Consider the following 11,008-nt stretch of genomic DNA (forward strand, 5'->3'; position numbering starts at 1 on the left):
CGGGCCTGAGCCGGCGTGTCATTCAGTGGGTAATACATTTTGCGGTCCCAGTCAATGTAGAAACTGTTACCCAAGCGTATAATCTCTACACTGGTAAAAGAGAAAGAGAAGGTGATGGAATATTTATTAGTTTAAGGGACAAGATCTTTATCTTTAGCACCATCATTAGCAATTGCAATTAGAAGACAACTTTGAAGGTGCACTCATCAGGTTGTTCTCAAATGGCCTGCAGTAAGCAAAGCTGAAGCAAGTCCTGCTGACACTATCTGTTAGGTTTATAGTAAATTCCTTACCTCTATTTATAAAACAGTTTCTTACAAATGTATTTGAAAAGTTTCAGAAGTTTTCAGACTGAAAAGCAAGGCACGAGCCGTGGGTTTCAACTGATGCAATTTCAGGAGTGGTGCTTGGATGGGAACATCTGGGCTGGGCTGAACCCACTGCTGGGTGATGAGCACAGCCACGTCTGAAACATCCCAGAGCTCCACAACAAGCAAGTCGTTATGTAACTCAATACACCCAAGAAGTCGTATCAGTTCACAAATGACGTGAATTTCCATTTTGCTGCTAGTGTGACACGCTGGGTAGGAATGGGATAAATTCCTCATATTTACTAACACAAAAGAGGGTCTCAGTAGCAAAGCTGTCTTGAAGAGTTAGGTCCAACCTCCAGGTTCTGAGAGCATCCTGGATGCACTGCTTTACCCTTTACCACTGTTTGCTTATCTACAATAATCAACATAGCACTACATTCTCTGGGAAGTGATGGTGTTCAATTTGCTTACATGGCACTGAGCACTATGAATCCTTAGCTTGGTTATACTTCCTTACCTGGCAATCCACTCTTCACATGAACCCTACAGCCACCTCGGAGTACATGCCATTCACTTTGTTTGGTGGGCAACGCAAGCAAGAGAGAGCAAGATGCCACCTGTAGCAGGCTTCCAGTCTTACTCCCATAGCATCTTAGACCTATGCCTCCCCTTTAACTGCAAAATCATGCTTTCCTCTTCCAGGGCTCACTGCTGCCCCTGCTCCAACCCTGACAAAGACCTCCAAAGACAGCGAAAACAAAAGCATCACGGTGATTGTGTCTGATTGTCCACAATATGGTGTAAATCGTGTCTAGAGAAAATGCGCTTACAGCCAAGGCAAAAGCTAAGCTTCTCCCAATATGAAACATGAAAGGAGGTTCTGGCACGTACCTGACATAGAGTGAAATTGGCACCACTGTGTTTAGAATAATCACATATGACCAGAACATGAGGAAGCCAGAGTAGGGGGCAGAGTTGACACCTTCTGCCCAGGGCAGATAGACCTGGAAGTAGTAGCCTGTATCATATTCCCAGATGCCATTGCCAATGGCTAGGATAAGACACATCAGTGCTAAAAATGCAAAGATCTGAAAACAAACAAACAAATAAGCAAACCTGTTGTTTAGAAACAATACATTAATTATATATAGGTTAATCAGAAGACCTTAATGAGACTGAGTTGGATGGTCTGAATCACAGGGAAAAGTTCCTGGGGTGAAGGAGGAAAAAGAGCAGAGTCATGACACTTTTACCTCAAGGACAAAATCACAGAGTGCAGAGTCTGGCAATTTGGAAACTGGGAAGCTCCCCGATACTGAACATCTACTAGCATAGTTCCAATATTTGAAAGGTAGAAATAGTGATAATGCGAAAGATAAACTGAAGCTAGCTTGACATCCTTCCTGGACAGATCATAATAAAACAGTTCTTTTGGCATACACTTCTCCAAACATTTGATTTAGAACAACCAATGTCCTAGTAAAAATGTGAACATATGGAATCAACAGGCTGCACAACAGAGCAGTTAAAAATAATCTTTTGCAAGTATAATCATTAGGGAGGAAATATGAGTAAGTTGGGCCGTTATGTGTAAGGCCACCCAGTAACAATCACATTAAAACAGTAATCAACCTTTTAAAAAAATAATAATTGAGGTACAAACATAGAAACATTGCTGGTAATGCTGATATTTGTGTCGCTGAGGTTATCTATGTGAGGAAGAAGGATAATTTAATGGAGTGAATTGAATCACTTGGTGAAAAGTTCATGTTCGACCAACTCAAGCTGTAATATCAAGAAGCTGCTCAAAGTGAACTGCAGTAAGTAAAAGTGATAAGCTGAATTTCAGGGGACACATTTATTTCCCACATCAGTAGCAGTTTTTCTATTTATTTGTGGGCGACCAAATAAATTCCTCCACTTGTGAAATGAAGACAGTATTGCTTGCTGGTAAGGAATGTAGTGCAGTGTTTTTAAACCTCTGTGGCCAGCAGTAAAAACAGGCTTCGATTTGTGCTATTGAAATAATCAGGACTTAAGGATGCATGAGAGGCAAATCCTGGGGACAGGTCATGTCCTTTACTAAACCAATAGACATAGATAGATAAAATAGACAAGCCCATCCATTTTTATACATATTTCTGTTGGTAGAGTAAAAGATATTACTTCTCTCTGCAGACCTTGTTTGTTGTGAAAGAAATTAATTAGAAGAGCGAGCTGGCTATTCTATTTTATCACTATAGCCTTAATAATTCCTTGCTGCCTCACAGGTCAAAAATTGTGAGTTTGTAGAATATCACAGTCGTCCATGTAGGTAATCCAGTGCAGGATTTAGCAGCAGAAACATACATGGGGCAAGACAGTAGCTGAACTTTCCCATGTCGCAGCAGTGCTTGTCTGTGCTTGCACTTGCTTTATGTACATTTTGCTTTATGTGCATTTTGCATTACAATGCTCTCATCCCTAACAGCTCGACTTCTTTGCAGTATTCATGCTTACATTGAGCTCACTAACATGCTGTTCACTTTGAGACAAATGCAAAAGATCAAGCCGTTAACAGCGGCCCCGGAGATTAATTTCTGTGCAGAGAAACAACTGTATGCAGGGTGTTGTAATCGTAACCACAGTTCTGCAACAGAAGGACATAAAAAAGCCCTGATCACAGGCTTATGTGTGCTCATAGGGCTTCCCAGCATGAACATCCTCCCTCCCTGGGACCTGCCCATGCAGATCCTCTGCGGGAATGAGTTGTATTTTTGTAAAGAGGAGGTGACTTTTGACAAATACTTCCTGTTGGACTGTGAAATAAAACTGTCTCGGTTTCTTTATTGGCACTTTGAGTTCTGCTTCAGGAGTTGAAGCAATAAGTTGTTTAAGAGATGGAGGTGACAGCTGTACTTGCCTGAAAATAAGCTTCACCAAAACTACTAAAATGCAAACTCTGGAGGAAAAAGCATTCCTGGAGCTGGCGGGTGCGTCCCTGGCAGACAAACATTCACTTCTTTCTCAGATCCCTGAGAAACACTCCCAAATGTGAAAAAAGTAGCTATGGTTGCCATCTGGAAAGGTTCACTCCTGGTTAACCCTTGTTGGGACAGACCAGGGCAACATTTAACCAGCGCTCCATTGGTGAGCCCTACTTAAACACTGCTTTGTGCCTGAAAGTTTTATGGGCAATTAAACACAAAATAGCTTTGCCAGTATTAACATGGAACAAGTTTCATTACACTTAAAATGAGCTATTTATAGTGAGCTGTGGCTGCTTTTTATTTCCAAACTTGAGTGCAATATACTGTCTCTTTTTATGACCGCACTTCGTAGCCTTTGACCACCCAGTGGGCTGGAAGGACCTGATGCCACGTCCCCTTGGCTGTGCAAAGAGCCTGCTGCTTAGGGTACGACAGAGCTTTACTTAGACACCAAGATGTTAGGCGCCTTAAAAATGAGTAAAGTAGAAAAACACACCCTTGGCTCCATCATCGCCCAAGAGCCCAGGCAGAGGCTGATGCAATCAGCTGCAACTTGCTCAGTTTTTAAAAATGGAGCCAGGAGATAAATTCATCTCACTCATGTCCATGAAGAGAGGCCAAGCAGACTGAAAGCTTTGGGTGGGACCCTTGGCTTGTAAAAGGACATTTGGCAGAATTTAATTGAATGCTGAGCCCTGAGTTCCCTACTCAGTTTCTACCTGCTCCATTTCTGTGCCCTGTGGTTCCCCCATAGCACTACCCCACTGCCTATCCTCTCCAGCTGGAGCGTAGCAGAACACCCAAGAAAATGTGAAGTTTTTCAGATGCTTGCAAAATACTGAACCTAAGAGGCCCAAACCTTGTATGTTTTTGCTGTCCCCTTAAGTGTAAGGGAAGAAAACACTGAGGAAAACAAGCTGATGGTGGTAATCAAGGTTTTCACTTGGCATGTCCTAAAGTCAAGGGCATGTCCTTAGTGTACATGGAGCAAAGACTCAAGAGGGCTTGAAGATGACCGTGGAGTGGCTCTCTGTCCTGTGGCACTGCTTTACAGCAAAGAGGCACATGGACATGTTCAGGGCACTGCTTCACAGCTATGGGAGTCCAGCTAATTGCTGCTGCTTTAATCCTGTTCCAATCTCACAGAGACTGGCTGTCTCTGTCCACTAGCATCTCCCAACCCTGGGACCACCCAAAGAGCTTTCGGGATCCTGATAAAAAAGCAGATGGATGGGGGCTAGGGTGAAGCAGCCAGGCTGGAGACTGGTGCCATCCTGGAGACATTTGTGCGAGAAGCCCCGGTGCTGAGGAGGCATGAAGTCTCGGAGGGCGGGGACAGCTCAGGATAGCCTTGCTGTGATGAGCAAGCTGTTGTTGGACACCTTGCTCCAATGAACGGATCCAGCCCCAGCCTGGCTGCCAGGTTGAGCTAGAGAGCAAAAGCAGGAAGGAAGAGAAGGGGACAGTGGCCACCAGACCTTCCCAGTGTCGTAAATGAAAGGCGGTGCAGCTTGCATGAAAAGGTGTAACAAATTTCCACCCGCAGGAAAATAAAAGCCTGAAACCAAAGACTTTTTCTCCAAGAAACATTGAGCAAAGCAGTGTCAGAGTATGTGTCTTGCTTCCCTTAGTGGTTTTGAATTTGAGCAGTAAAATCTTGGGAGATTCTATAAAAGAATCACTACCCCTGCCTGGAACTATTTGCCATTTGTTAAAACCACTGACAAGCTTAATGCTCAAATCATATCTGTTTTCCAATTTGAGGAGAGTGTCTGCTAGATAAGATTAGTGTTCTCAAATTTCCCAGCCCCTAAAAACACCAGTTTCTGAGTATTAATGATACCATGTCTAATATTTCACCCTAATGTGTTAAGTCAGAAGCCGGCATCATGTAAATTAACAAACTCAGTTACAAAGTCCTATGCAGTTATCACCAGAGATGCCAAGAAATCTGGAAGAAGGAGAACTGCTAATGTTTATTTAAATAGAAAATGACAAAATTACTAGGAAAAAAAGGGCATTTGCAGGTTTCAAAGTGATTTTCACAAAAAAGGGAGCAAGGGAGAGCAGAGCAAATGAAAAGCTCAGAAGAAAGGTCCTTAATGCTGTCAAAGCAACGGCCTTGCTTTGCAAGATGGGCTGGCAGAGGCCCTACAGAACGCAGACTGCTAATAAATTATTACATAATTTTTCTTTTTATCATTAGTCACTTCTGATATTCCCTCATTTGTGTGGACAAAGGGGTGGAGCATCTGGGAATGATTAAAACATCTGAAAAAATGAAGACACATGAATCAGACTTACCACCAACACAAGAACATTCATGAGCCGATCAATGCTTGTACGTTTAAAAGTTGTTTTTCCACTGTTTTGCATTAGTTTGGTGTCTGGCCCTGGAGATGAAACACACTCATGAATTCTAGTAATAAAGCTTAGCTGTTCTAAAGCTAATTCCCTTTGAGGCCCCGCCGTGTTTTACACTAAAAATACCCACCACAGCTTTCTTGAAGGCAGGTACATAGAGTTTACAGCACTGGTGGGAAACTTAGGCAGAAACTTAGGCCTTAGGTTATATGGAGAGAGTAAAATAAAGCCACTTATTCTGGATTTTGATCCTGTTCTCTTCTTTCAACACACACTCCTCCCTTTCACGTTTAATTACTTTTCACAGAATACTTGATATTTCTCTGTTATTATTGACATGTTATACATCATCTCACATGTCTACAGCAGTATAGAAACAATAGAAGGTCTATGCTCATAAAAAGCATAGATCTAATGGACTACAGTAATATTATTGATGACCCTTATATTCCAACATGTATTCAAATAATATAGAAATTATGTGAATTTTTTCATACAATAGCCTTTATGGTGAAAATTTTTTAAAAAACCTGGTGAGAGAAAGACATCAGTTGGCCCAGTATGGGCCAGTAAAGGCAGATTTAATTCAGTTTTAATTCTTAAACAGATTTAATTTTTATATTCTCTCCTATCAATTGTTCAAGACTTTTCTCATAAACTTTACTCCATTTCTGAAATAAAAGACTACTTCATCTTACTAAAGCACTTAAGATGGAATTGGATGTTGTCATGTAGCCATTTTGTCTTATAGACCACTATTAAAAAAATCTCAGATTGAAATTCCCTGCAATAGGCGTCATTTGCAGCCTAGAATTAAGCCAAGGGATCTCATGTATTGTTTTGTTTTTCTTCTTGTAGCTGGTAGAAACGTATTTTCCAAAGAGGAAAATTCTTGGTTCCTTTGTGCACACTGGGTGTGATGTACTTCCACATTAGCGCTGATGTGCTCTGCAATTCATATGTCAATTTTTCTACCTACCAGCATAAATAACGAGACCAAAGCACCACTCTGTGTTCCTAATCGTACAACCCCTCAGCAACATCTTCTCGTTGTCCAGGGCATACTTCTCTCCTCGAAGAGTGAGAGTTCCTGTGAACTTATCCAGTTTGTTGTTTGGTGCCTCACATCTGACTTCACCTGTAAAAGGAAAGTAAAAACAAAAAGATAGTGGAAATATTCCTGGCCAGATATATGTCGGTCAATACTGGATTCCCGGCTGTTCCCCAGACAGGCAATATTTCCCACTGAAGCTGCAGTCCACTCCTGTCACTGCCATTCCCATTCTATATACCATATTTACTGAAGTTTCGGGATGCTGCTCCTTCCTCATATTCAGGTCATAATCCAACAGACCATAATGAATTTGTGAATTTATCCTGTTCTTTGAACACAGCAATTTTGCACTGATAGAGTCCAAAACAAAGTTTCCATGCCCTTTTTTTGAGTAAAAAGAAATGTTGAACCAGCAACATACTTTTAATCCTTCCACAGCAAGTTCATAGTGGTAGGATGCCACTGGATAACTTTAGATAAAAGTGCTGATTTCACATAATTCCTATTCCATTTTCTTTGAAACTGCAGGAGCACAAGCAAGAAAATCATAGCCTAAAGCCTGCAAGAGAGTAATTAAGTGAGGTGTCTTTGTTCACCGTTTTTTAATTTCATCTGTTTTATACTTTAAGTCCTAGTGACACACGAAAAAAAGATAGTACTACCTTTGGCCATGCAGCTGACACTGTAAGTGATTGGAGAACCTGCTTCTATTTCCTTGCTTTATATTTATTTCTTACAATAAAATCTGCTCACACAAAACTGTAAACACAGACACTCTGGTATAAAAATTATTATTTACATCAAAATTTGCACCAGACATCTAAAGATTCAAAGCAGAGCCCTATGAACATATAACAGGAACTGGAAAATACAAATACACATTATTGAGAGGGAATCCAAGAGTTCGGTCTGTTTAGTTAATCAGTAGGAACATTGAAGTTATTTTGATTGCGGGCTGCAAATATCTACATAAGGACTGGCATCTGCAGAGAATACAGCTTTTCCAGCTGTTCTCAGACAAAACACACCAAGCTCAACAGATTGGAATGAAAATCCAGAGAAGTACAGAAAAAAAAGTACAACTATAAGTATCGTGGTAATCTCCACCACTGCAAATTTTGAAATAAAGAATGGATGTTCTTTTCATAGAAAAGTAGCTCTTCTCTAGGGCAGATAAATCATCAGACAAGAAAGATGAAGCAACCGGTAAATTCTACGACACATATGATGTCAGAGCTCATACTAACAACTATGCTGATCTTCTATTTTGTCATCTAGTCAACCCAACAACGATCAGACCTGTCTTCCATCATTTCTGAAAGTCTGCAGCAATCAGACCCATCTCACTGCAGCCCTCGTGACTCCTTGAAAAGCACGAAGAAAACAGATGCTTTGCACTGCAACCTGACGCACAGCACAACAAGACTTTGGTGGACAGAACCCGGGGCATGATCCCGCACCAGGAAGACTGTGCCTCTCCTCACGCCAACTGCGGGATAACCTCGCCTGTCAACATCCACGTCTGCTTTCCAGTAGGTGGGCTGATCTGAGTTACTGTTCTGTTGATTTTGAGATCAGAAGAGATTCATCCAGATTAGACCGATCACACAAGAAACAGTGAGAAGCTCTACAGATCCACCAAATATACCTGCACTGACACCAGTAACTCTGCAGCTGGAGATGCCCCAGCAGGGCACCATGCCTCCTGTCTTCTCCTCCCATTAACAGCAAGAAGATATCTGGAATGCGTCTCACTGGAAAGAGTTAAAAACTGCCAAGTCCACATGTGATAAGGAGTAGGTAACTGGAAACTATTGTTTACTTTCTCATCTCCCAGTTCCCCAAATCAAATAAAAAGTTCAGTGTTTTGCAAGCATCTTCCTTATCTGAACCATCACAACGTCAACAAACATCATAACTCACATTAAGCATTCCAGTGAGTGCCTGTATTAGCTGCTCAACCCTTCCCTCTCTTCCTGTCTCAAGAAGTAATTAGATAAAGAGTTACATAAATATTTAAATACTTCTACGGAGGTTTGCTGGGGAAATGCAAGGTTGGGTCTGATTCCAGGCACTCTTCCCAGTACTATGCCAAATATAAATCATCCTGGGAAACATTTTATTCATTTTAAGTATTGTGAAGAGGCCACTTTTATTTACAATATAACTAAAACAGAGATTTAAGGGACAAATAAACATTTGACTTTAAAAGGTTTTAAACTTTTTTAAATTATACAGTTTCAAGAATGTAGTATTCTTAGATAAGAATTAGATGCCAAAAAAAAGCTTGAAAAATTATTTCAGATGAAGAAATTTGCTTACAACTGATACTCACTGCAGCCTCTTCAGGAAAATACTTAGAGCATGCCACCCTGACTATTAACAAAAAGCATCTAACTGCACCTGTGAAAATACGTTTCAGGAGACCTAAAACACTCAGAACCTCAGCCATCACTTCAGAGGAAACCTGATATACCGAGCTGACACCCAACTGAAACCATATACACTATTTCACAAAACCTTGACGTAGAAAGCAAAAGACAAGCCCATGCCTTTGGATGACTCTACCAGAGACAGTTACAGCTATGCTCTGTACTCTCTGCCACGTCCCCATCATTTATCCTTGAATCATTTTTTAAAAATTAGTTTTCCTCTTTATCTAAAAATATTTCCTGTCAGCTTGCAGTCCTTGAGACATTCCAAGGACAGCAGCACTCACTCCACCCCTTTCCACACCAACTCTTCCCGTAATCCTGCCCTCGTACCTGAGCCAGCAGGGCACTGTAGAGCATGACTAACACCACTTGGTCTGTTCCCCCATCCTCTCCACAGAGAGATGATGTGTGAGCATGGAGTATTCTGATTTTGACAGGTCTGGCTTCTTTCTGTGGACGTGCTGCTATATATTTGATATACAACACAGTGCTAAGAAAGGACACGTTGCCCACTAACTATATCTGCACTGCTTGTCTTCAAATATCTCAAAATGCAGTTTTTATTGTTGCATCAAGAGAGGAGAGGAATGCTGGCAGGGCAAGGCTTCAGGATGGGAAGGTGTCACCTGTCCTGTGTGCACAGAGTCAGCCCTCAGGTCTGCACAGTGTCTGAAAAGTGCCGCTGTAAAAGTAATCAACGCACCAGCATTACTGCATCAGTGTGAAAGCGCATTGTGAAAATAATTTGAGATCAGAACGAAGCAAGCAGTTTGGGGAAAACAGTTTCCACTGTGCAATTACACAAACTCTTGTACTGATGTTTGACATGAGCAGTATCAGCACAGCTGACGTTAAAGTATTCAACCAGAAGGAGAATCGCCAGCAATGCTGTTTCAGGTTTTAGCCATGCACAGCACAGGGAGACCTGCATGCAAAGAGGGACCTCTTTTTCTGTATACACTGCTTATATCTGCTGTACAGTCTTCAATGTGCCCATTCTGTTCTTCTGCCCCTGTATCCAGAGAAACCCTAGCAGGGACCAGGGCACAGCCTGGAAGGAAGACTCATGGGCACTCTGTGAATGCTGGTGCTCGGCCAAATGTTTTGGTTAAGTGAATTTTCCATGTAGACTCACCGTTGAACTCTGTCAGTTTCTGAAGATCTTCTCCAAGCTCTGCAGTGACTGTCAGTGCCTGCTTCACCTTGAGGTTTGTTTCACTGCAATAAACAGCAGACAAAAACATGAACTGAAAGCTATGTGGTGAACTGAAAGCTCTCCCTAAAGTCAGTTCTGCTCTTCAGGACAGAATTCTTCTTAGACATCTGATGGACCACGCCGTCATCAGCTTTTTTTGCCTGGTGAAAGAGTGTAGTTGTCTCCTTCGTTTGCAAAGACAGGCGGGTCAAAGGAATTCCGGACATGGTACCATACTAGCAAAGGGGCTGAGGTGGCTCTGTCTTCTCATTTTCACCATGAAGTGCAAGACCAGCCATCTTAGTTCCCTGAGCAGCTCACCATCTGTCCTGCCACTGATACCACACTCAGCACTGAGGTATCTGAGTATACAGAAGAGCTATGGATCTTCTCCCATGGTATTCTTGTCCTGAAGAGTACTCAGGTCCTGGGACTACCTAGATAGGAAGGTGAGTTTTAAACGCAATGTCAAAGAAATGCTGCATTTGTTCAGGGTCTCCTGGAACATCCATGTACAAGAACTACAAGCTAATTTTCAGCAGAAATTAGACAGTGAGAATCCAGAGCACTGTTTGTAGGGTCTTGGGAGTGACATGATTTCTTGATCTCTCTGGTTTTGCTTAGTCCTTCAAGCTGATGCTAGCTCCAGGGAATGCAGAAAGTGTAATGCAAATTGG

General features: G+C 41.8%; 1 long non-coding RNA gene across 1 annotated transcript; it reads right to left on the reverse strand.

Moving 5' to 3' along the window:
* Positions 1-1,269: 1,269 nt before the first annotated feature.
* On the reverse strand, positions 1,270-6,659 carry LOC308051586. The gene is made up of 3 exons (XR_013923513.1): positions 6,627-6,659; positions 5,588-5,676; positions 1,270-1,402 (listed from the first exon to the last, which is right to left on the reverse strand). It is a non-coding gene; the product is annotated as an uncharacterized lncRNA (long non-coding RNA).
* Positions 6,660-11,008: the final 4,349 nt, after the last annotated feature.

Source organism: Nesoenas mayeri (genome assembly GCF_963082525.1).
Source record: "Nesoenas mayeri genome assembly, chromosome: Z".
Lineage (NCBI taxonomy): Eukaryota > Metazoa > Chordata > Aves > Columbiformes > Columbidae > Nesoenas > Nesoenas mayeri.